This window comes from Asparagus officinalis, chromosome 4 (genome assembly GCF_001876935.1).
Source record: "Asparagus officinalis chromosome 4, Aspof.V1, whole genome shotgun sequence".
In the NCBI taxonomy this organism is placed as follows: domain Eukaryota; kingdom Viridiplantae; phylum Streptophyta; class Magnoliopsida; order Asparagales; family Asparagaceae; genus Asparagus; species Asparagus officinalis.
Window position 1 is genome coordinate 27927453 of NC_033797.1, and position 27270 is coordinate 27954722.

The window sequence follows — 27270 nt, forward strand, 5'->3', positions numbered from 1 at the left end:
GTCTTTAGAACATTAGTGGTACTAGCGGTTGGACCGTGGAGTGACCTTGTGCCATATTAGAGCATATAGTGTTTTCACGATCAACCATTAGTGGTACTTTTGTTTTAAGGAAAAGGTTTCGGAAACTATCCTAATTAGAATCATGGCAACAAGTTGTTTTCTAAAAAAAATGGGTGTGCACCCGACTTTAAAAGTTTTCAAAAATTAAAATATTTTTGAAAATTAAAATGAGGTATGTTGTGCCAAGTGGGAGATTGTTGGGTTCGATTAATCCAACGAACCCAAGTGGCCCAACCTACTCGATTTTGGATTTGATTTAAAGTTGCCATCGATTCAAGTTAGGATCAGGATGCTAACCACATGGTCTGGTTAGACAGTTTCAAGTTTATCAAGTTGGGTGATTATCTTGAACATCTAAAGGATAGGATCAATCGGAGTGTAATCCCACGGTTGTGAGTAAACCATGATGGGTAGGGTTAATCACAAATATCTATATAAAGGGTGGGAGTCCCTCCTCTCAACTGTATGCAGAAAAGAGACCTAATTCCCATCATTGGCTACGGGAGAAGAGAGGAGAAGACTTCTATTATTCTGTCGGTGAGCGGTAATTAATTTATATTTTTAGTTCATCTATTCATACCTAGATCATCAAATTATCCAACAGGTACGTCTCATACCAAGCACTAAAAGTAACATCTTTTGAACATAAGAATACGTAATAAACTACTGATGCAGGACAGGGGTGCCAAGTGCTGATCAGTCTCCTAAACCTTCCAGCATGGTGACCTTCGAATATCTAATATTGATACATACATGCAGTAAGCAATCAAATTATGTAGAAATTACAACGATAATGATACAAGAGGCAACAAATATTATCAAAGGAGACCGACAAAGGTGAGTGGAATACCCATTACAAGGTGTCGCAGATCTCATTATAATATAAGCATGAAGCAGAGTACAGTTAAGCAGATTTTACATGGTATACACGTGGAATCATCCATCATACACATGTTATGTTAGTAATTGGTTCGAATTGAACATTATCATATCAAAAACGCAAAACTTTATAAGTTAATTATACACTGACTAATAATAAATGTTGCACGCTACATTCAAAAAGAGGAATCAGAAGTGACATAGCGGATTTAACCATGTAAAGAATGCTTATTCAAATCTTTACAGCACCACATGTGTAGATATATTACCATTTCTTCGATGCTATGCTTAGGAAATCAAAGAGATCCTATTGTAATTGTTTCATTCACTACATGGCTCTTTGTTGACTGCTTTGTCACAAAGCTGAACTTCCATAAATGAATCTTTGACGTGAGAAATAGAAAGGAAAGTCAACGGGAAGAAAACTATTTAGAGAACATAAATAAATAAAATTCAAGTGTTGGTTCCAGAGCTTTAGGTTGCATGCTAAGATACCCTTAGGTTCTGAAGGAAGGAATACTCTCTGAAATCAATTTGAGCTCCAAATTCTATCTCAGGAAGGTCTTTGCAGCATAACATTTTAACTTCATATTTGGGTCACATCAAAGGCGAATTCTAAGCCAAACAACTATTAGTGGAACAAAAATAACAGAAGAATAGCCTTTTTTTAAATATTTAATAGAAAAGCTTATGAAACTTAAACGTGTGCCGAGAGCAAGAGAAGGATACTACGTAGGTAGGAAAGTTGCCTATGTTCATGTGCTAACATTTAGATTCTTGGGAATTATTTCATAGGTTAAAACAAGGTGGATAGTCAAAGGACAAAGCACAGAGTAAAAATATCACCAAAAAAAAAAGTAATGTATGATTAATGCACCACTTATTTCTCCAGCCCTATCCTATCTTCTTTCTGTTGGTTTCAATGAGAGAAATATAAGTAGCAACATCCGGTGAGTAATCAATATCTTTCATCTTTGAAAAAACCTCCCTTGCAGCCTCCAAATCCACCTCTTTACACAAGAAATTAATCATAGTATTAAAAGTAAACATAGAAGCAGACAAATATGACCTCATCATATCATCAAAAAACCTCTTTGACGCTTCCCTGTTTCTTTTGTACTCCTTTTTTCATAGATTGAAAGCATGTGTATAAATCACGTTCATGGACAAGTTCTTCTATCCTGATTTATTTTTAGAGTTGTGCATGTAATTCATTCCACAAACTACATCAAAAAACTAATGAAGTAATTTATACTTGTAGTTCTATCTACTTAGTAGTCTAACAACTTATATGATATGCAAGAAATTGATATTTAGAATTCAGCTTAAGTTATATTATTAGTACTTATACTATTTAGAATAGAGCAGTATTAGCTTCAGTTGATCAAATTCCAATCCTAAGACACTAATTCTGTCATGCCAGTTCCAATTTTTACATGGATTCTATATTTACAAAACCAAATAAGTCATTGTTCATTGCATCTCATCTTCTTCCTCCAAACAGACCGAGTCTACGATATCAATTGCAGCGACCTTTTGAAGAACCGAGCTTTATCAGAGCATTATGTATTCTCTTAGGCGAAATCTCATTCTTCATTGCCACATCATTGCATTTTTTTTCTTCTTGGATGCCAGCAGCAGGCAAGAAACATTCCATGCTCGGGCTCTGTATATTGAAATCTAGCTCTTCTATTGTCCATATCTCCTCCATTTACATTCTCACATGTCCATCTGTAGTCTCATCGAACCTGAACAATGAAATTTCCATCCTTCACTGTGAGCAATCTTAATGGCATCAACATGCCGACAATCTTCAAATAATGATTCCATGGTGGTGTTCCAGTAAAAAAGTATTGCTTATCAAAGTTATATTTTCCTCTATTAAATTAAAATATTTGTCTTATAACTGAGATGTTTATTTGCAATTTTATTTCATATGTTTGTTTTTTAATAAATATTTTCTAAAAAGATATTTATTTTGAAAAGAAATTATAAATTGAATTAACAAAAGTTACAAAAATAAAATATAACAACCAAATTAAGATAATTTGATGTAATGCTAACTTTTTATTTTCGATATTTTTTTCAGGTATAAAGAATTAGAACAACCAACAACTACAACAAGGAAAACAAGGTACATTTCCTTTTCAAAATTAATGCTTTATATGGTTCATATAGTAATTATAACAATAGTTTTATTAGTGCTGCAATTAGTATGTTAACTTAATTGCATATAACTACATCATGAAATTTTCCATTGTGTCAATTATTAAAATTACATAATGAATAAATTTATAATTATAACAATTTAAATTTTAAATTTAAATTTATTATATGACCAAAATAAATTAACGTTCAATTATTGTACAATTCCAAATAATATTCTCACAAGTTTGCGTCAAAAATTATTGGAAAAAACAAATGGAACCAAATGAAGGTTAGTCAAACAAATTTAATTTTTCTAATGCATCCATAAGATAACTAATTACAAATAATACTAATATATTCATACAGATCTATCAACAGGATCAAAGAAAATCAAAAGAAAAAATTACTACAACGAGCTAAGTAATAATGAGGGAGAAACTTATATTGGAAGGGTGTGTCAAAATAAGAGAATAAAGAGGACTATGTATAATAGTCAAAATACAGAATAACAACCAATAAAAAGAAGTGCAAGTTGGCTAGAACGAGCATCCAATTACCAAGTTGAATGCAACAGTGAGCTTTGTTAACTTTTAAAATATAATAATTTAAGTTTTTACAGCATATAAAATTAACTAATAACATATTACAATCATATAGGAACAAATATATCAAGGTCGTCTTATTCAGAACTACACAAACTTAGAAAGATAGCAAGTTGCATCCATTGTGGAGCAATAAAATTTGAATATGAGAGTCCTTCTTTTTGCCGCAATAATGGAGAAATGGTACTTGTGGAACCTCATATTCTAGATGAATTATATAACTTGCTAACATTGAATTATAATGAGGGTGTTGAGTTTAAGAGAAACATTAGAGCATATAATAGTGTTTTCTCATTCACTTCATTTGGGGTAGCAATTTATAAAAAATTGACATCTTCAAGGCATGGAATATACACTTTTAGAGCACAATGTTAGATTTACCATAGTTTGCCTGGATTGATACCACAAAATGATAGACCATGCTTCTTCCAGTTATATTTTTATGATACAGATAATGAATTGCAAAATAGGATGAATGACATACAAGAAGGGAATTAACAGAAACACAATTAAGACTATAATGAAAATCCTAGAAGACAATCCTTATGCAAAAATTCTATGCAGGCTTAAAGATGTACCAACGTTGAGAGAATTATAAATCCGTATATCTAAGAATACTAACCTTGACCAAAGAATTTATAACTCTCCAACAACAGAGCAAGTGGCGACAATTTGGATAGAAGGAAACAATCTAAATGAACCATTAAATAGAGAGATTATAATACAAGAGCACTCTGGACAAAGGCATCAGGTCAAACATTATTATTGTTGCTACGATCCTCTATAATATCTGATTTTATTTCCAAATGGAGAGAGTGGGTGGCAACAGTTTATCTACAAAGGTCGGAATGAAATAAGACAATTAAATATGATCGAAGAAAATCAGACTTTGGATTTAGCTAGACAACTTAATGAGGAGCAATCATAAGGTAAAACCAACGCCAAATTTTAATCTCGTTAGTAAAATATATCATATATCCTATTAATTTTTTATAATTTTTAAGAAAATAACAGATATCGAAAGACAAGGAGGGCAATATGTTTCTTGTAGGGAGTATTATTACAACAAGCTTCAGATTCGGAATCTAATAAAATCCATTATGCTACTTGTTGGACGATTGTTTCAACAGTTTATTGTGGACATGTATGTGAAGTTAGAGACAACACGACTTGATTTCTTTTGAAAACATCAATCAAATATAAGAGCAGAATTATATCAAGGAATTGTTGATAGTTTTACTGCTGGGGAAACACGTGGTGATCAAGTTGGACATAGCATAGTTTTACCACCATCTTTTATAGGAGAACAAAGATATGAAGCAACGTTATATGGATGCTATGGCTCTTGTTCAAAAATACAGTAAACCGGATGTCTTCATTATAATAACATGCAATGCAGATTAGGATGAAATAAGGAATGAACTTCTAAATGGACAAATAGTACAGGATAGACCAGATCTTTCTTCTAGAGTTTTTAGAGGGAAAATAGAGGATCTTAAAGACCAGCTATTTAAGAAAGAAGTTTTTGGTAAAGTAGTTGTTCGTGTCTATGTCATTGAATTTCAAAAGAGGGGACTTCCACATGCTCATATATTATTAATTTTGAAGCATGAATATAAGTTAATGAGCCCAGATCATTTTGATAAATTTATATCGGTAGAATAACCACATTAGTCACTATTTTCAATGTTGCATGAAAAGGTGGTAAAACATATGGTTTATGGCCCTTGTGGATCTTTGAGGAAAACAAGTCTATGCATGGTTGAAGAAAAATGTAAACATCACTACCCACATCCTTTTTGTTCAAAGACAAGTTTAGGAGTGGTGGCTATCCAATATATATGCAAAGGAATGATGGAAAGAAAATTTTTGTATGTAACACAATTTTAGACAATCAATGGATTGTTTCATACAACCCTTACCTATTAAGTATGTATAATTGTCATGTTAATGTTGAAGTATGCTCTGGACTTCAGGCTGTAAAATATCTTTATAAATATATATACAAAGGGCATGACAAAGCAGCTGTGTGCATTACATCAAATGAGGAAAGACATCTTGTAGATGAGATCAAACAATACCAAGATGCTAGATGGGTATCAACACAAGAAGCAATTTGGCGGATTTTTAAATTTAAGATAAATGATATGCAACCCCCTGTCATTAACCTCCACTTACATCTTCCAAATATGCAAAATGTTTATTTGAATAATGAAGATCTTCGAAATATTATGACGTGGGAGCACATAACTAAGACAATGCTTACAGAATTCTTTAGAAAATATGCATCAGATCAAAAAGTAAGGATGTTGTTGTACAGAGAATTTCCTAAACATTATGTATGGTAGTAGGAAAGAAATATTGAATGAGAGGAAAAAAGGGTCGTGATTGAATGGATAAATTCAGCAAGTCCAATAGAGGGGGAGAGATATTATTTAAGGCTATTATTGAATCATGTTAAAGGTCCTACTTCTTGGGAGGACTTACTTACTACTAATGGATTAATTGTGGAGGACCTTTAAAGAGTCTGCATAGAAAAGAGGACTCTTAGAATCTGACGATAGTACAGTCGAATGCTTGGATGAAGCTGTAAATTTTTAGATGCCATACACATTAAGAAGATTATTTGCAACTATTCTTGTTTATTGTCAACCAAAAAATGTCAGAATCTTATGGGAGAGATATAGAGCAGCAATGTTTGAAGATTTCGTTCACAAATCTACATCGATTGATGCAGAACAAACTGCATGGACATTAGAGGGAGTTAATTATTTCTTAGAGAGCATGGGGAAGACAATACGAGATTTTGATTTACCTAAATTTAAAGAGGATGAAATAGGTGATCCATCATGTAATCTACGAATCATACAGGATGAGATAGATGTTGAAGTCCATCAAGAAGATATAGAGGGTAAGAATAAATTAAATGAAGATCAAAGAAAAGCTTTTGATATAATAATGGATAGAGTTAATATGAATAAGGGAGGACTTTTTTTATAGATGGTACTGAAGGGACAGGAAAAACATTTTTGTATAGAACTATATTTGCCAATGTTAGATCAAAAGGAATGATTACAATAGTAACTACAACTTCGGGAGTAGCAACATCTTTATTACCTGGTGGACGCACATCATATTCACGGTTTAAGATACCTATTAATGCTAATGAGGCAACAATTTGTAATATATCTAAACAGGAAGGTACTACACATTTGATTAGAAAAGCAACATTAATTATTTGGGATGAAGCACCTATGGCAAAACGAGTAGCAATTGAAAGTGTAGATAGTACAATGCTAGACCTATTGAGTACAGAAGAATTGTTTGGTGGTACAGTAGTCGTTTTTGGAGGAGATTTTTGTCAAGTGTTGCTCATTATTCCAAGAGGAACAAGAAGCCAAACAGTTAATGCCAGGTTAGTAAAATCTTATTTGTGGAAGACTATGGAAAAGATAACCTTAAAATAAACATGTGAGCAAGAAATGATGAAGAATTCAGTAAATTCTTGCTACGCATCGAAAATGGAACAGAAAAAATAACTAATGATGAACTAATTAGACTTCTTGAAAGTATTGTGATTGAAGATAGCAAAAATGGACAATTAGAAGTTGAATTATTAAACCAAGTATTTCCATCAATTGAGCAAAATGCAAATTCAGCTGAATCTATGACAGAACGAGCTATTCTTGCAACAAAAATGAATATGTAGATGAGCTCAATGACAAGCTTTTGGAAAAATTTCCTGGTGATGGGTTTATTTTCCATAGTTTTGACAAGGCTGTTGATGATCCAAACAACTACTACTAAGAAGAATTTCTAAACAAGTTGATGCCTAATGGTCTTTCGCCGCACAAACTAAAGCTGAAGCATAATTGTCCGATAATGTTACTTAGAAATCTTGACCCATCAAATGGACTTTGCAATGGAACTAGAATGGTTTGCAAAGAATTTGATAAGAATGTTATTAAAGCAGAAATAACAAAAAGTCATCATGCGGCTCAAGAAGTAATGATTCCAAGGAAACCGTTATCACCTGCTAAAAATGAAAATTACCCTTTCAAATTTCAACGAAAATAATTTCCTATAAGGTTATGCTTCACAATGACAATAAATAAAGCACAGGGGTAAACAATTCGCACAGTGGGTATTTACTTACCACAACATGTTTTTTCACATGGACAATTATACGTCCCTTTATTTCGTGGTATATCAACAAACACTACAAGAGTGCTGCTTAAAGGTGAAAGAAAACAAAAGAAAGGTTATACATACACCAAAAATATTGTCTACAAAGAAGTTCTATCCAAAGAAAAGGTAGGGACAAATATTTAAATGACTAACTTCTTTATTGTAAATGTCAATAACAAAAAATATCAAAATTTAATTTATTTATTTTATAGGACTAAATATTACAATAAGAAGATGGTGAAAAAAAATCAATATCTTTACTATAATTTTTAAAATTTTAATAATTTCATATTTCTAATATTTACTCAGATTACAGTGAAGATGTCTGCTGAAAGACAACGTAAAGGTAAAGGTGACAATAACTTCATAAAGGATTTGAAGTTATATCAATAATCTTTCTCAATCAAAGTGCTTATACTAAAAATGTCCTTGAAGCAATTCTCATCTTCAAAAGGCTCAGGTTATGTTCAAAGATTATTCTGATTGACGAAGAGGTATGTATAACTCTTCAAATGAAATATTTAATATTTTATTTGAATTTCATTAAATTTATACTTAACTAGTAATTTATTTTGAAGTTTAAGTTACAACAAATTAATACGGGGAATGAAGATTCAAGCTACACTATTCAATGCTACAATTAAAACATTTAAAGAATACATCCATCTCAACAATACTATTATCATCAAGAATGGTATAGTCAGACCTATAAATAGGAAATATGCATCGGTGAATCCTAATTTTGAGCTTGCTTTTGGACAAAACACAAAGATCATAGTATCCGATAATGAAATCAATATTGGTACTCTACCATTTTCATTCAAGTTATTCCAAGAGGTGACGACTACAATAATGAAAATATATTTTTTTAGTATGCTAAATTTTTAATATCAACAATATAGAATTTCTAATACAAAATTAAAATTTTAAGCACTAAAATTTTAATGTTTATACAGATGTGTTAGGATTCATCACTTCAGTGAGACAATTATACACAACAAATACATCAGTTAGAAGAGAGATCATAATAATAATTTAAGAGTATGTTTTTTTAAAGATGAAATATATTTTCACTAACAAATAATAAAATACTAACATTTCCATTTAACAATTTATTATAATTAACACAAGATGATCCATTGGTATTAACATTATGGGGAGAGCATGCAGAGAAAGAAGGTCAAATATTCGAAGGCAGAAAGAAACAAAAACTAATTATGGCAATAATTAATATGATTGCAAATAGATACATGGGTAAGAGTTTTTAATTTAATTATTCTCAAAAAATTATATAACCAAAGAGTAACCATATAATGAATATAGGAGTTTTGCAACTATCATCAAAACCTACAATAATATTTTTGTTAGATCCAGATATTACTGAAGCACACGCTCTTAAAGAATGGTAATGCTTATGAAAATAAAATCTTTCTTAATATAATTTTTTAAAAATAATACATGTCTTAAATATATGATGATGGGAACGGGAAAAAATTTATGAGAAATTGATGTAGCAAACTCCATCGAAGCTAATGAGAAGATCTAAGAAGATTATGCTTGGTGATATCATCACATCATCAATAGCTACAAAATAGGTATTTTATTATATTGGATGAAATATTAATAAGTTAAATAATAAGAAATTATAAATTTATAGTCTGAGTACTATTTTTTAGAATATTTATTTCTACTTTAAGCAGAGATATCAACAATAATCAATCCAGAATCACTTTGTTATACTACATGCAAGAGTTGCCAAAGAAAGGTTTTTGTTGAAGACGCCATAGCTAACTGCAACAATTGCAATACTGAAGAAGCAGAATGGGAAATAAAGTAAGTTTCAAATTTAAATTATTAATAAAATAAAAATAACATTAAATTTTCATAACAAGGTACCTTATGCGATTGTAGGCGTCAAAAATTGCCTATAGGTTCCCGCACGCAGTTCGAGTAGAAGAGAAGATAAAGAATGTTATTATCCAAATCAAAGAGGATTATATAATATTATAGAAAAGCTAACAAATGCACAAAGTGAGTTGATAAAGCATATAAATCAATAGGATGGTACAATAACGAAGAAGCGACTCGACCTGGGGTTACGTTTCACCCACAAAGGAGTAAGCACCACTCGGGTCTTGGTCATCCCATGGGTGTCTTTCCCATGGGATATTATAGAGCTCTTCGTGAGCTTTCTAATGCACCTTGGATCACTTTATTCTGAGGTCAAACGAGGGAGTTAGAGCCAAAACAATCGAGGCAGTCTAGACTATTTCGCACCTGGGAGACACCAATTATGTATTTCATATTTTGGCCATGATGCAATTCTAATCTGAAGAATCTCAAAAGATAAAAGTTGTAGGTCTCTTTGTTAGATTTCCAACGTGTCTTTAATCATATTATTCTGAGGTCAGACAAAAGAGTTAAGACCAAAATACCCGAGATAGTCCAAACTATCTCGGACATATGCGAGATAGTCGAAGTGACTCGCGCCCAAGTCAGATCCCAACGTATTTTCTGATAAGATTAGCTTTTAGAACTCCTCGAGTAATCCATAAATATGTGGAGTTATCATTAAATGTGTGGAAGCTATTATATAACTAAAAACCCGCCTAAACGGATAATAATGGTTGTTCTTCGATCCTATCCACAAACACGACATTCCTATCCACAAACATGGCATTTAAAGCCTATAAATACACCCCTAGCACACTCATAAAGACAGATTTGAAAGAAGCCATGAACTTTAGAGGAGCTAGAGCGAGGTTCTGATGAATTTCAGAGGGCTAGCAGATCTTGGCGAACTTCGGCATAAAGAAGGAGCGTTTTGAAGGATCTGAAGCCCATTTCCTTTTTCCTCCAGATCAAACTTTGGTTTGATCTCGAGAAGAGTCGTAATCTTATTTGGTCGAGATTATCACTTTAGTGATTACTTCCTTTGTGAAGTAAGAGCTTTAATCAATCTTCTGTTAACCGGATCTGATCCGCGATGGTCCTTGGACTAACGCGTCCCCGGCACAGGTGAAGATCCCGCACAAACAGAGACTAATAAATAGGATCTGTATGTTGTTTGACAAAGTTATAATCTTTTATTTTTTATTGTGTAAGAAGATCTTATAAAAAGATCAACTTTTCTATTTTTGAACTTGTAATCGATAAACGGTTGTAACAGGTTCAAAACAATACAAAATACAACTTTTGACACAAACACGCTGGCGACCACAGTGAGAGCCAACAGCTTTTCTGTAGAGGCTATCGTGTTGCAGCCTCGGATCTGGATCCCGGTTGAAGAAGAGTTTGAGCACGAGTTCGACCAACAGAAGTTCGAGGAGTATTTGTCATCCTCCTCCTCCAGATCCTACCCCACTCGCAAGCGCAGGAAGATCAACGCCCCCGTTGCTGCGTTAGCTGCACCTTGTAACCCCCATCTGGCCTCCAACGAGGCCGGATCTACAGATCTGAACTCCTCCTTAATCAAGGAGTTGAGTACTAAAGGCGCACCAATCCTATCGAAGAGGGCACGTAAAAGGCAACGTCAACACCTCGCTTGCCAAGTCGCTAAGGCTTTTGAGCCAGTGGACGGGATTCGTTATAGGGCAGATCTGAAATTCAAGAAACACCAAGCACCCTAACTGCGAGCAAATTGTTGGCCTCTTTGTTTTGATGATGTTTAACAAATAATTTACCACTAATATTGTTTGTCTAGTATTTGTATTTTCTTATTTATTATAGACAAACAACATGTTGGAGGATGGATTGAATCGAGCATTCACGATCAAATCTAATGGAGGTTGGTGGAATAGTAGAGTGAAGCTACGTAATTCAAGTTGAAGATCCAAGTTCAAGCTTCATCCGCACAGTGTACCAAGTCAAGCTTATTGAAGGTCAAGATTGCTTGGGTAACATTTAGTTTAGGTGTTATATTATGTGTGTTAGTACTTTAAGCTCAATCATATACACACACACATTATATTGGTTTTTATATAGATATATATAGTTATATATATATATATATATATATATATATATATATATATATATATATATATACACACACACACACACACACACACACATTTTAGTTTTGGTTTCTATGTATATATAGTTATATATATACATATATGTTTTTGGTTTCTATGTATATATATAGTTATATATATACATACATATTTTTAGGTTTTTTATGTTTATAAATATGAAATTACAAATTTCATATTTATTATTTTGTTTTGGTTTAGCTACATAGATACGCAACAACAAACAAAACTATTCACATTTTCATTTGTTTCATATTCTATTGTGTTTAAAAATATATTGCATAGAATATGCAATTTTGTAAAAATATTGTTTTCTCAATTTTTGGGCTTAACAATAATCATATACATCTTTTATTAAGTCTACAAAATTATTTTGTAATGTTTCAAAATATGATTAAGCTAAAACGTCAAAACTCATGTGTTTACATTTTTATGTTTTGGAATATTTTGCAAAATAATGATATTTTTCTTTTGGTATGTCCTTTTTGAAAACCAGCTTTGGTAACATGTTTATTATCATGTCTACAATCCTTTCGCAAAGTTTTATAATTTTTAGAATTTGTTTGATATTTTTAAATAGGGTTTCAAAATCAGAAAACTGCTTCAAAACCTGTTAAATCCATATATCTGTTTGTGGTCGACCACCACGGTCGACCGTCTTGAGTCCAGAGACTCAGGATGTTTTTCAGAGGCTCGCAGTCAACTGTGACGGTCTACCGGATGCAGTCCAAAGAGTTTTACGGTCGACCGTCACGGTCGATCGGCTGATGTCCAGAGCCCAAAATAGTTTCTAGAGTTGCTCGCGGTCGACCTCGAAATTCCCACGGTAGACCGCTGATCGCCCAACAACTATATTTTGTACAGAATCAGATTTTTGATTCTTTAGGCTTTTTGGTCTTTCGTTTGGGGATTTGGCTGTTGTTTTCTTTTTCTATATAAACCCTCAAACCCCCCACTACCAGAGCAACTATGAGAGTGTTTTAAACAAGTTTAAGATTTTTTTTAACAAGGGTTTATGTTTGGTTTAAGTTTGTTTAAAAAGCTTGTAAGCATTTGAGAGTTTTTTTTGTGAAAAAAAATTTCACAAGAGCTTGAGGAAGATCATCCATCGATGTTTGAGCATCCAACTCTTCTGCCTCTCTCTCTTGATTTATTACGAAGTTTTCTAAACTCATATCTAGCTTTACATTTGCATATTTACTAGATTATTATTCATTAAAGCTAGTTTTTGTATTGAGTTTAGATTTGATAAATCTTATTGTTCCACACATCCATATTGAGCTTATTGTATTTACATTCATAGTATTATTTGGGGTGTGAGGAGTTGTAACAATTGAGAGTGAGCTTAATTGAGTTCTCATCCATTGTAGAGAACAACCACTGTTGTATTCGTGCCTAATTGTGTAGATCACTTTGTAATACCCTTGTACACTGAGAGGAGTATGTCGTGAGAGACAGGGTCGTCCCAAGAGGAGTGGGGTAGGTAACAATACTTAGAGAGAGGTTATAATTCCTAACACTTGAGGGAGACACGGGCTAGAGACCAACACTTAAGAGGGTGTAAAGTGTGATTACAATAGTATGAGATTGTAGAGTTTTCGGTTAGCTAGAAAACCATATTGTGAGGTATAAATGTTATTCGGGTGAGCATAGAAAACCCGGTCGTGATAGTGTGAGTTTGTAGAGTTTTCGGTTAGCTAGAAAACCAAGTTTGAGGTGTAAACGTTATTCGGGTGAGCATAAAAAACCCGGTTGTGATAGTGGAGATCTCATCGAGGTGAGGAGCGGAGAAGTAGGTCGTGGGGACCGAACTCCATGAACATATCGTGTGTTTGAGTTTGCATTGGCGCACTTATTTTTGTTCATCTTATTGTGCATTTGTCTCTTTGTTTATATTGCTTACTATCTAGTTTAGATTATTTACCCTTGAGTTAGTTTCATATCCTTGCATATATCTCATTGTATATCTCATTGCTAGGATATTTCCCTTTATTCATATTGCTTATTCTTGCTTATAACATATTGTATATCTATCTTGTAAGAATAATTTAATAATAAGTTTTAATTAGCATTTAAATCAGATTAGATTAGCAAAAGACCCTAATCACCCTCCCCCCTCTAGGGTCTAACACAAATGACCCCTCCTCCAAACCAGCAACGAACGAATGGATCCAAGTCAAAAGGACATGTTCGACCCTTGAGAAGCGCATCCAAAAACATCGAGCACTGCTTGTGCACACATGAATTCTTGTGCAAAAGGCACAAAAGATGCAGAAGGAGGACAAAGCCAACAAACTGGCAAGACTGCGTAAAGTATGGAGGCCGAAGTTCAAAACGATGGCCGAAAAGACAAAAAAAATACGAGACACAACACGGTGACCTGGCCACCAACGGGTCACCCTACAGTGGCCCGACCACCGACGGGTCACCCCTTAGTCGACGCAACCACCAACGGTGCCACGCAAAGTGGTTGACTCGGCCAAGCTTGGCGGGGTCACCGATGCTGGTGACCGGGCCGCCCACGGGTCACCAAGTGGTGACCCGACCAAGGGTGGGTCACAAGGACCTGTGCCGCGCCAGGGGCGAGACAGGAGTTGTTCTATGCCTGTTTTCCCACATCTGTCAATGTTTGTCCCTGTCCCAATTGATCCCTCACATACAGTAAAGCCACGCAACAGTGTGAATTCATCCAGAGGCAAGAAAGCAATGGAGGATCGTCTGGGTCCTTTGCACAGGGATCGAAGCAAAGTTTTGATCAAAGAGTGCTTGGGTCCGGTGACTGAACCCTGAGTAACTACTCGAGCTGGGGGTCACACACGCCCTTGTGACAAGTCAGGGATTTTCTATAATGGGGAAGCTCCTGTAACTGACTATCTCGAACTGTGAGTCATTGTCCAAAAGCCCATTAAGGTCCCACGCTCACAAAAGCGTGGCTCCAAACGTGTGACTCTTGAGAATGTCAACAAGGCAGCAAGTCCTCAGAAGAAAACGTGTTCATCAGACGATGATATTATACCTGAGATTGAATATATAGACTTTGTCATTTTCACGGGGAAAAGACTAACCGTCGACGCATGTTAGGCGTCATCTTGTCTCTAATTAAGGATCGAGACAAAATCCCCCATACATGTGAGGCGTGGATTTTTGCGTTATTAATAACAACCCGCTACGTTATTGAATACGTAAATTCTGATAAATATGTGAAATGCAGCTCAAATTTGACCAGAATGATCTTTGTAGGAATTGATGAACACCCAAGGTGCAGCCTAAATTTGGCTAAAATAATCATTATAGGTATTGATGAACACCCAAGGTGCATCTCAAATTTGGCTAAAATGATCCTTATAGGTATTGATAAACACCCAATGCGTAGTTCAAATTTGGCTAAAATGATTCTTATAGGTATTGATGAACACCCAATGCGCAGCCTAAATTTGGTTAAAGTGGTCCTTATAGGTATTGATGAACACCCAAGGCGCAGCCTAAGTTTGACTAAAATAATAATTTAGGAGGACTCGCTCTGTCTCTTTTCTTGATCAACTCATCAAGGGTAATGATTTGAACAATATCCTTATTAATCTTAGTGGGAATGTTAAGCCATTTGAAAGGATGAATTGCACGGGGGATCAAGCTCGATTTTGTCAACGACAACCATTATAACTTATTGGTACTCATCGAAGAGACTGCATAGCTTCTTGTTGTAAATTAGTTTCTTCTCGGATTTTGTCACCTTGATGGTCATTGCTAGCTTCTCTATACAATAACCCCAATGGTTGTGGTAGCTCGTCATGAGGGTTAATTTGAAAGCTGAAACGCAACATTGGTCCTTAGCTTTTGAAACATGAAACGTAGGGTTACACCTTACGTTTGGAAAGCTGAAATGCAAGATTACACCTGACGTTTGAAAGTTGAAATGCAAGGTTAAACTTTGCATTTAGAATCTTGAAATGTTGGATTAACCCTTGCGTTTAGCAGTCTAACCGACTTAAAACTAGTGGGATTTTTGCCTAAAATCTCGTTCCGATTTGACAGTTCCAGCTATCTATAAAATAGACCACCAAAGGTCAAATCAAAAGTCATTTGACTTTTTTGTTTTCTTCAGCGAACTCAACAGGCGTCCTGTTCATCTTCTCCAGTGAACCCAACGAAGATCTTCGTTTATTCTTCTCCGGTAAGCTCGTTCATCTTCTTCGATGAGATCGAAATGGCTCCCAAGAAGAAAACTGCTTCCAAATCCTAGAAACCAGTAGCAGTTCAAGGTCCATCGGTGGCTGAGGTTGCCAACGGTGCTTAGGCGACTGCGCCGTCGCTGTCGACTCCTCCTACCAGTGGTAAGTTGGAGACCTAAATAACTTGTTTCGACAAGTTCCAAACAATTAACGTAGAGTGAAAACTCGCGTTTAGCCATCGGAACGCAATGGGGTAAAATTTTTGCGTTTTTTGATTTAAAATGCATGATCAATTCTTGTGTTCCAGATTTGAAACGCTGGGCTTGACCCTGTGTTTTGAGTTTGAAATGTTGGGTTTTGACCCTACATTTTGAGTTTGAAACGCTGGGTTTTAACCCTGCATTTTGAGTTTGACACACTGGGTTTCGACCCTACGTTTATCACTTGGACCGTTGGGTTGACCTCTGCGTTCTTGAATTTGGAATACGGGTCTAACCCTTGCGTTTGTCATGTAGAATGCATGATTATTCCATGCATTTTGACTAAGTCTTCTTGGACTTTTTATGTCATTTTTGATACTGACTTTCATCTCATTTTGTGCAGCGCGTTACTCCAGTGAGCATCCTTCCTTCAATAATTACTTCGATCATGCAGGAGGTGCAGATAAAAATACGCTCTTCAGTTTTAGTTTAGAGTATCCTATATTCCAGGATACGAACAAAGAAATGGTAAAATTCATCACTCAGGCTTTCCTGAAATCCTCAGATCCTTGGTTATAGATGCAAAGTTTGAGACAGCAGATCGTAATGTTTTAAAGAAACAAGCCTTCCTTTTTAGAGATTCTGTTAATATAGGCCCGAAGCGGATGTTTGATGAAAATTACAAGTGGCTGAGAACCGTCAATGATTGTCACCTTTTTTTGCCAAATCTGGAGCGGATGTGGTCGATCTCTTATTATCAGTGTGCTTCTGTTCCACGATCTATGGATTGAGAACTTGTCCAGGAACAAGGTGGCGTCGCTACTGGACATATTACTCATCGCGGTGCTCACCTAGCTGGCCTCAATTACTTTATGACTTTGAAGCTTGGTTCAGTTAAAAAGGAACATCCCATCGGTGAGTTTGCTAAGCTGGTGAATACATTCATTAGAAAATTTATCTTTGTGCAAGGAGAATTCCCCGCCCAAGACTTTAGAGCTCCGACATGGGTACATTCAAGTGAGACTGAATGGTAGGTTCGGATGGTAAATTTTGCTCTAGAGGAATTGGAAGATCCCCTTAGAATTTTGACCTGAGAACCCTGATATTGGGTACTCGATACGGGATTTCTCCAAACTACAACGGCCTTTTTGCCATGCTGGAATTCTACAGCCCTCATATCAATACCTTTTTCACTCCTGTTGGTGAATTAGGTTCTGCACTCCACGAGATGTTTGAGATCTCGAGGCTATCATTTGGAGAACTGCCTTATGAGGAGTTCGTCCTTGGGAATAAGGAGCTGGAAATTTTGAAAAATGCTGCTCCAAAAATCTATGATACTTATTGGGAGTTAATGTGCCATTTTTAGATATGTGCACAGACTACCGGTAAGCGAGCGAGTGGTGTCAAACAAGGACAATGGGCTGAGTATCTCTTTCAAAATTTGTATGATAAGGATACAGAAGTAACTCGCTTGGCTGCCAGCACACTGGAAGAAATTCATGAGTGCATCGACGATGCAACCTCCCATTACACTTGTGATGCAAAGGAAGATGTTTTCCCGACATACACTATGTTTGAAAGTTTTCACTATCAGGTCGAGATCTTAATTTTCGACATGGCCTTGTTTGCTGGTTTTCTCACACTTTGGTTGAAACGTTGTGTAGTACCAACCAGTCCTATAGATGCCATTACCATAGAAGTGTTATATCCAATTATTCTTCTGGCTTATGGACGACCTCTGAATCTCCTGCCGGCTATGGTATGTTGTCTGCAGAGTGACCTTCGGGAGTTAGCCTCTGAATTTATTGAGGTTAAGAAGTTGAAATCAGACGGGAAGACTATTATCCAGACTCCTACTCCTCGGGTGCCGATGTCATATATCTACTTGGTATCTTGGTTCATGGTACACTATCCTTCCCTGATGTCAACTCCTACATCGGAAAATACTTCAGCCCCTATCGTCCAGCGATTAGAGACTGCTCGGTGGGTTGGTTAGTACCAAGTTAAGTTCTGAGAGATATTATGGCGGGACTATAACTATGTGATAGCTTGTAGCTTTCCCACTTTTGAAGGTGGTGCATATGGGGACTATAAATACACATAATGCTTATATATCTTAGGACAAAAATAATGTATGTCGAAACACATAAATGGTACAACCATGTAATGTGCTTGTGATACTCAATAGGAAATTTATATATTCATGTTCCAAAAAGTTAAATGATACATTTTGCATTCTCTATTAAAAAAATATCCTCAAATTTATATGACAACATTCCTACTTATATTTTACTTTCACCTGAGTGTTGTTTTTGATAAGTAGTTAGCATACAATTGGCATGAGTTTAGCTTAAGCACAAATGTCCTCTGCATTTAATACTGATCCATTTCATAATAATGTTATTTTATATGCACTAGTATCTTATCTTTTTTGTCATTTATTTTCATGGTCTTAATCATGCTATCATGAACATAGTTTATACCGGCTAAAAAATTATTCAAGCTGACAATTTATAGGAATAAAATTTCTCAAGTTGTAGAGACTATATGATGTCTTTTATAGTTATGCATCGATTTGATTTCACAATAACTTTTCTATTGATCTAACCAATGGTTTACATCTAACATGATCGAATAATTGGAGCTATCTTGTGGCTATTTCTAGCTATACTTTTAGGTTCCGATTGCAACCATCAGTCACTGACAAAGCATATACCCAACATTGTGATTAGTTCTGATTATTGGTAATATTTCTAATTTTTCTCCTTCTAATTTTGATGTAGCGATCAGAGGTTTAGGTTGTGAGAATCTACCTATCGAGGTAAATTTACTTCTTAATTTCCATTTTAGTAAACTAAAGTTCGTGATCATGTGAAGAACGTCTTCTATTACTTATTTTTAGTAAGCTCGTGTTATGAATTTAATTTTCAAGATTTAAGTTAATCTTTTAGTGATTTCTGAATTGCCAACATAAAAGAAACTGTAATGGATGAACTATGAAAGACATTGGTGGTGAAATTTTCTAAAGCTTTAATTGGATTTTTTGTAGGTAGAATGCTATTTTTTTTAATGGGTTATGATCAGATATTACGTTGCGGGAACAATAAATTTTTTAAAAAAAAAATTGAATTAAATTTGCGGCTCTGATACTTGTGAGATTCGAACTTGTCCCTAATATTATGCAAAAGTCTCTCTCTAGCCATTATATCAAAATTCTAAAGTTATAACAAGGGTGATAGGATTATAGTTTACATTCTAATGACTCCTAGAAAATGTCATACGTAAACTATTTTTTTCTAAAAGATCATATGCATAAAACTAATGAAATATGTAAAATGGGTTTAAAAATAAAGCAGGTTGGAATTTGGGTTTAGAAATAACCTTGGAAGTTGATAGTTTCAAAAATAGATCAGGGTAATTTTTTGGTTAAACACCTAGACATAGTTTGTTTTGTTTTTTTGTTTTTTTTGGTTAGGGTTTTAGTAGAGGAGTTGATGTGTTTTGATCTGGGATATGACCAGATTAATCGAGTTCATGAGGGTTTGGAGCATGGAACCAACAATGCTACAGAGTATACAGCACTCAACCAGGGAATGAAGACTGCTTTATTGAGCCACATGAGTCCATGACATGCCAATAGCTATATACTATCAAAACCTCATATGCTTAGTGTTCGGATATTATGCTTTACATGTTATAATTTTGTACTATACAAGGGTGCTGGTACTGTATAAATAAATGAATCACATTATGTTCTACTTGTAAATGTGCAAAGGATTTTTATTCTTTTTTGTTTTACATGGGTGGCTATTGTTAGTTCAAACAAAGTTGCTTCTAGCAGCACTTCCTTGAACACGAGAAAGCTTGCTGAGGATACCCGTGAGTGTTTTCACCCTGCTAATGTTTTAAGTTTATCCACCTTCCTCTTTTGGATTTCTTTCATTTATTTCTCATCAGTGTGTTTACATGTAAGCGTGCAGAGAAACATCCTAAAACCTTCACGTGTATGCGTATGTGCATGTCCGATTGTTTGCTTTCACATCTACTATATCTCCTCTTCTCAAAGACCTTCAATTCCATGAACTAAATATATTCAGAACTTGTGTCTGGTTATTTTTGTTAGTAAACATCTACTTGTGAGAGTAGTCAGCATTTCTTTCATGCAATTTACCCTCATGTTGCCATGTATCTTATGCCCAGTAATAGTATCTTTGCAAATGTTTATTTGTGTAATGTTTGCCTCATTTAAAATATTAGCACTTGATATTTTTATGCATCCTTTTGAGCATAAAAAAACAAGTTCATAATACTTTAGGGTATAGTTTTGTCTGCTCATGACGTGAAGGTTGTCCATCTATACAAAGCCATCTCCATGTTTACCAAGAATCTGTCTTTGACCGGTGCATTGTTGGATAATATTCAATAGCCGTTGAGATGGAGAAAACTCAATAAGAAACTGTGCATAATATAGAGTTCATAAATCACTATTATTAGAACTTTTGCATGTTACCCATTCATTTTCTGTCATTGGGTGTATCCCCCTAACTTCATCATCTTTTGTTGTCCCGGGATATGCTTTATTAACTATATCAAGGACTGTGAGAGGACATTATTGAGGCGCTATAAATTCTAGGACTTTGGAGACAAACGTATTTACTTCCTTCCATAGTTATCTATGTGGAGATGTACCAGTTTACTTGGTTTCCAAATATTTAGTTGTGGATTGGTAGATCTCTTGAGAACTTCAGGTGAAAATGCGTGTACTTTAATTAATCTAAAGGTTGAATGAGTTAAAATTTTCAATCATGTTGAACATAGCAACATGAGTTATTGAAATACTATGAAATGAATAAGATGTTATCTCTTTTCTTGAACAACAAGACTTTAGTTTTGCAAGGAATTTTTTGTTTTCATTTACTTCTGCAATTTCCAATTCAGAATTAGCTCTAGTTTCTTGTTTCATTGTTTTAAATTGCAAAAGTTCGAAACATGCATCATAACTTTTAAGACCACACCCACTTGATATTAGTCTGAAACATGTATGAAGTTTCAATTACTCATTGAATATTATTTGTACTGTTAATGTAGATACTAGGTAGCATACATTTTTGAGCTTTTTACAGGATTGTATTGATGGTAATGAGTAATAATACTTGCTCCTTTTTGTTTTGTTTTGTTTAACTTGTCCTAATTTGCTAAGATGAGAGAGTCCTAACTAAACTAAAGAAAAACATAATGCAAGCTCAAATGGATAAAAATTCAGCCAGGCAAAAAATGCACAGGTATTTTCTTGTTACTTTCTCTGGTTTCCATTAATGACTCGCTCAAGATTGTAGACTAACATACATCCTTGATGTTGCAACTCATCAATGAGAAGCCTCGAGTGATTCAAGAGTAAGCGTCAAGAAAGGCAATTCCAAATCAGAAAAAAATTACCAAACTTGAGAGGGTCTTGAGAGTGAAACTAAGAGGAAAGAAATAATTTTCCACGTACAAAATTCGTAACTTAGGGAACTTTCACATATGAACAAATGGTTCTATTTTGATGTTGAGTAGCTTGAACTGGTGATAGTGTATATGAAGTGTGGAGCTAGTTCTGCGTCTTTTTACATGAGATGAACTTGTTGCTTGTGTTACATTGTTTTATCCTCCGTTGCGTTGCTTTCTTGTGTCTAATGAATGAGGTTGGTAGAGGCTTTTGTGTGCTTTTCTCTGTTGTTGCCTTAGAAATGTTAGATTAATTGTTGATATTTGTTGGCGAATGTCCTGGCTCTTTGAATTTTGACAAAGTGGGACTTAAATTGTTTTGTGGGGTTCATAATTTGGTTTTTGGTCAGGATGATGAGTTGGATATTCTATTTTTTAAAAACATTCTCGCTATTAACTTAAGGATTTGTGGTATCTTTAAATTTCATGGATTTTATCAGTTGGAAAATGTGAATACAGGTATCACCCCTATGTTTCAAATACTATGGCTGATTGGATGGGAGGATGAAGGGTTAAAACATTTTCTTGCAATGATAAGTTTGAAGTTGATGTTCTCAACCTGCCTACGAAATTTTGCTCATAAAATCATTTTCTACAATCTATAGGCTTACGAAATGATATGATGGGAAAATTATGAAACCTGAAATTACTTATTTAGTGGATGCACATGAAAACTTATTTAGTGGATGATTGTTTAAAACTACTAGCAATGTGCAGGTAGCATATGTTCTATGTTAAGAATGTGTCTAATAAATAATTGTAAAATTGGTGAGTAAAAAATTACTTGGCCTTCAAATATTTAAACTCATGTAGTTTGTTAATATGCATCATGTGCAACGCACGTATGACATACTAGTTTCTATAAAAAAAAGGAAAAAGAAAAGTACTGAAAATTTGATTTCATTGTATTTCTATAAAATTTGTAGGAAAATTTTATAAAACTCAAAAGAGTACCATATTTCTTATTTTTTGTTATTTCTTTGTTTGGTTCAAAGTATGAAAAAATTTCTAACTTTATAGAAAATATGTTGTTGTTTTTTTTTTTGGTTGGATGTCACTTTATAGAAAATAGCTTACTAACAATGCCCATGGGAAATCACGTGGGAAGAGTACTTATGTACTTAATTATTTTTTAATATATATGTCAGATTTCTAGTTGATTTACTCCCATTTTGAGCGGAAATTGATTTCTATAAAATAGGGTATTTTTCTGTAATTTATAGAAAACTTTTTTGTAAAATTTTTTGAACCAAACACAGTTTATAGAAATCCCCAAAAAAAAATTATTTATAAAACTGCTACTATTAGCCATTTTCTATAAAGTTTTCTATAAAACCACTTAACCAAACCGCCTCTTACCAAGGAGACGGAAAAAAGTAAAGGAGGGAAATAAAAGGTGTAAACAAGGGGCTCTTTCTCTTCACTAAAGAGAAGAAAGTTGCTTTCTTTACATTTTTATCGACAAGCGTGCAAAGGAAGGTTGGGGGATAAATTTGGCCCAATTATATAGTTTAATTTTTAACTATACTTTAATCTTTATATATAGAATGGGTTCTCCAAACATTTCCGGGACACTATACTTTTTTTTTCTCTTTCTCCTTTTAACTAGTATTCATCCCGTGCTAAGCACGATATCCTTACAGATTATTTATATTAGACTAATTTTTCCCCACATTATTTTTTGTAGTTTGTCACCTGAAATTTATCTTAAATTATCTTATACTTTATATACATTGTTTCATATGCTAAAAATTAATTATCCATTATTTAAAGAATATGTTAGATATTATGTTCAATTATGATAATATTTAAATATAGTAATGATATAAGAATACATTATAGGATATTAGTCTAATATCTATTATTATATATAACCATTGAGGATATGCAAATAGACATCAATAGCCAACAATAACTCCATTCAAGCTTTATGTACAATAATTACTTGTTTCATCACTATTATATATAACCGATGAGGATATGCAGATAGGTATATGTTGGGAATTCATCATGTACTTGAATTCCATATTTAAACATGGAAACATAGATAGTTAAATCTCTTGCTTATCCCTTCAAGTAATATATATAGTTGTGAAGTTCAACATTATGGATCCAGTAATCCTCTAACCTGATTTTTAATTTGACAATCGTGATATATGCTCCTGTAAATCTTACAATATTCTTAATTGCAATGACTTAGTAGCGGTAAATATACATATAGAAAGAGTCTTTAAATAAAACAGCAAACATTTTACATATACAGATAAAAAGATCAAATCTACTGTAATTACTTTTAACAAAAGTATGGAAATTAAGTTTCAAGATACATGTTAGACTTTTGCATAATTACAACTACATAATATGATTAAACATCTATGGACAAAATAATAACTTATCTTAATATCTATGAATGATACAAATAACAACCAGGAAGATTCCAATTCAATATTTATGGACAAAGAAAAGAGAGTCATAATCTAGTATTTATGGACAATATAACTTAATTCAACACGAAAAGCTTCATAGAATATGAATTTGCTAATAAACTTACAATGATGACCGCCTCTTGGACATTGAGATCCTTGATCAGTACTTTGAAAACATTATGTTGCACTGCATAATAGATACATAGTAAGGCAATTAGTTTATATCAAATGATAAAATGGGTTAGGTTAGGCAGAAAATGAAATTGAGCAGATTAATTTATCATATTATCTCTGTCATTTCTCCTCACTTTTTTTCTGTCATATCTACAATGTAAGTCCTCCACTTGTGAAGGGGAAAGCTCCGCCACTTCATCAACACCGTGACTTGAACTTGACATCTATTATATTTGGATTGGGATCATCTACTCATCAATAGTGTCTCCTAATATTTGTTAATGCATCTTCACCTTTCGTTTTGTAGGACCATCTTTCATTTTGTGCTTATCCACAAAATGAAAGGTGGAGATGCATTAGCAAATGTTAAGAGTTACTATTGATGAGTAGAGGATCCCAATCCATTATATCCACCACAACAACTGAAGAGGCATCATAAAATAACTCAACAAACTTTGTCATAGTAAACAAAGATGCATAATAAACAGGGCAGTAATCATGCTTAACCACATATTCACATTGAAAGTACCCATGTTTTGCCTTGCATGTTCAAAGAGGCATAATCACAGCTAAAGGGTCTCTCATTTCCCATCACAAAAAGTGCATGCAACAACTTAGCGAACCCATCATGATTCCTAAGGCTACAATTAATATCCTAAAAAGTCAAAAAATTAAAAAAAAATATTATTCATTCGTTGTTACCAGGCTCGAATCGCATATGAGGTCAGTTTCATTTCTTGACATTCGTTTACCTTGTAAAATCAATCAATTCTTATTTGGGTAAGTTTAAAACATATTCAATGTGATAGCAAAAATGATTAATTTGACGCATTTAGGATAAGATTATAAAAAAAATGCAATAAAAAAAGAGGTGTAAAATGGAGCAGGATGTGAGGGGAGGAGAAACTCCAGAGCAAAAATGTAATTGACACAAATTAAGGCAAAAAATATGACGAAAACATACAAATTAGGGCAAAACTTTTTTTACAATAAATTCGTGAAAAGAGGAGAAAGGAGTGAGAAGAAGGGGGGGGAAGCCCTGAGAAGATGAGTGAGCGAGAGCGAGAGGTTCGAGGTGAATACCTTGATTGGAGAGCTCTTGGCGGGGAGACGAAGGTTGGGGAACGACCACGCTATGTAACTCTAAGCACTTGTTTTTGGGCCAAAAAAAGGCTCAATTGCACTTGAATACCCTATAGTTTCGCCTACTTGGCACTTTACATGCTCAGACCATCATCACTGCCATCGCCATCACCGCCATCGACACAGCAAGAAGGACATGGAGAAGATTGTTGAAGATGGAAAGGTCGAGGGAGGAGTTCTTGATTCGAATGGGATGGTTGAGGATGGGGAATTGGTGGGCAACTGCAAAACGGAGCAACTTAAAAACAGTCGTGGGAAAGTGGTGGGGAACGTGAGAGAGAGAAATGGGGAACGTGAGAGAGAGAGAAATGGGGAACGTGGGCGGTATGAGGGGGTGGGGTGGTTTATTTAGGAAGTTTTTATGTTAGCATCAGTTACGGGAATAAATAAAAAAATGAAGTGAAATACGTGGATAATGATAAATTTTACTGTTCATTAACACTTTTTTGTTGTTCTCTTTTAGTAATAAAGAAGTAGATTACTTGGACATTAACCTTACCCTATTGTTGGTGGGGAATAAATCTGGCCTAATTTAGAGTTACCGGACTTTGAACAGGAGTTGAGAAATGTAAGACTATATTCATATATTAGTAACCTCAACAGAAAGTGTCAATTGTGCTTTTGTTTTTGTTTTAAACTAACCATAATCCCATCAGACAAAACTAATTTCTAAGAAAAAAATTCAAAATTCTTTTCGGAATAAAGACGATTTTGTCTATTAGACCAGTAGCGACTAATGGTCCACTCGTCATTCTACTTTTTTATAGAACAAGTGCCGACAAGGATCTGATAACTCTAAAATATATTCTATGAGGTTGCTTATTAATATATACTTTTGAGCAAGGCTTCTCGTCCTATTTTTAATTAACAAACAAATTTACTGGTGGATTCTCTAATTATCCAATTTTACCACCTAACCAATGAGAGCAATGTCCCTTTGGCTCTCAACGATAAAGTTAATTTCGTACAGTCTTTCAATTAGCATCATCATATCATACTCTCTTTAAAAGCACCGGTTCGGAAAAATCTTTTGATAGACAAAAATACCCTTGGAATTCAAATATTATTCCATTAAGTAAGAGCAAGTTGATAAATTGATGAATTCTTATTAGATTTACATAGTATAAAGATAATGATACAATTTAAATTGAAATGTGAATCTAAATAAAATTATTAAATACCAAATTTATAAATGTCTACAAAATGAAGGGCGTATATAAAAAATAAATAAATTAATGAGACAAATAATGTCTACCCCAAAGATCAAACCCAAAACAACGTAGACCAATAAATTTACATAATATGGTGAGATATTTATAAATCCACCAAACAAATTAAAGAGACAAAAGTCATTCTCAAAATTATAAAAACAAATTAAGGAAAATAAAAAACCATACTCCCTTTAAAAGAACGAGTTCAGGAAAAGCTTTCCATAGTCAAAATTACACTGTACTATTTTAAATATTTAATTTAAATTATAATCTATACTAATCATACTTATATCCTATCCTAAAACCCCATGAACTATGTATAGCTCAACAATTTAAATAAGATTAATAAAATATATGAAACATCTCCGTACTATCAGTTTATTACATAAAGTATTACAAAAAAAAGCAAAAAGTTTTGGAAATTAGACAAAATACTCTCAAAAGTTTAAAATTACACAAAATAAAAAGCTAAAAATTTTAGAACTTGGCAAATAAAAGAGTAATTGTGTGATATTTTTTTTATTAAGATATATAAATATAAGTTATAAT

At 34.0% G+C, this 27270-nt stretch overlaps 2 long non-coding RNA genes across 3 annotated transcripts; one reads left to right on the top strand and one right to left on the bottom strand.

Moving 5' to 3' along the window:
- LOC109837054 lies at nt 2291-25826 on the bottom strand. 2 transcript variants are annotated; one of them, XR_002246163.1, is made up of 5 exons: nt 25451-25826; nt 24502-24789; nt 24319-24380; nt 9774-9802; nt 2291-2687 (listed from the first exon to the last, which is right to left on the bottom strand). It is a non-coding gene; the product is annotated as an uncharacterized LOC109837054 (long non-coding RNA). The 2 variants fall into 2 exon arrangements; XR_002246164.1 differs by lacking the exon at nt 24502-24789.
- LOC109837055 lies at nt 3038-20014 on the top strand. The gene is made up of 3 exons (XR_002246165.1): nt 3038-3073; nt 19064-19101; nt 19802-20014. It is a non-coding gene; the product is annotated as an uncharacterized LOC109837055 (long non-coding RNA).